Genomic DNA, 1,058 nt, shown 5'->3' with positions numbered 1-1,058 from the left:
GGGGGAGTGGGCAACCGAGCACCTGCGGAGAAGGGTAAAGCTAACCCCAACCAACCAGCAGCTGGATCTTTTAGGGGTTTGTACAGAAAACCAGAGTATTAGTTCTTGGCTCAGGAAGCACGCTCGATGCTTTCCTGTTTGCTGTATCTCCCAAAGGACTGTGTAGTACTGCCAACATAACCAGGCTTTTTCTGTTTCCTGTAGAGCCACTACCTAATCACAAGATGCACCTTATGAAAACAAGCAGTGGAAGAGGAGGAGCACTTGTGCAGTTTAAACAGCAGGGAACACGACTCCACTTGAACCTGAATGCGAGAGGCATTTACATACTCTGTATCATAATATATCGCTGGCTGTATCACAAGTATTACTGTTCAGGTTTTTACCTGCATCCTGTTTCTGTGTTCTAAACTGTGCCTTAAAGGTCACATTAGACAGCTTTACTGTGCTTTTGTAATGAGTGCCTAAAGGTTTGTTAATCAGATATTAAAATATGTACTGTTTGAATAAACTCAGCTGAAAGGACACCCTGTAGAGTGGCGGAGAATAAAATCCAGCTCTTCTGTAGACTGAAGTTGTAACATAGAACTTCCCCCCAACAGATGAAGCTGATCCAGCTGGTTTACTTTCAAAAATTAATTGTGAGGGTTTAATGCTGTTTGGTTTTTCTGTCCTACTCCTCTCTCTTGATAGCACTGTACATGAGATTCAGCAGGTACTCTGCCTTCTGAAACAGGCCAGCATGTAACAGCAGTAGCCGCTACTGGCCTCAGGTACTGATTCAGATAAAACGGGTTCCAATTTCCTTCCTGTGAAAGGTGAAATAGTGAGCTTACAACCTCCTTGAGTAGCTGCAGGTTAGGTGTAAAGTACCCTCTACTGCAGACCTTCCGTGGATGATGGTAAATAATAGGTAATAGGTTTCCAACTTGCATGTGCCCCAGCAACATTTCCTGTGTCTCGCTATAAGGAGACTTTCAAAACAGTGTTAAGTCAGGGAATCTTGTGCATTCTGAGGAGAAAGAAAAGGAAGCTAAGTATATGGGAGCAGGCTTTTT

Source organism: Eurypyga helias, unplaced genomic scaffold (assembly GCF_000690775.1).
Source record: "Eurypyga helias isolate BGI_N326 unplaced genomic scaffold, ASM69077v1 scaffold17786, whole genome shotgun sequence".
NCBI lineage: Eukaryota > Metazoa > Chordata > Aves > Eurypygiformes > Eurypygidae > Eurypyga > Eurypyga helias.
This window is presented reverse-complemented; position numbering follows the sequence as displayed.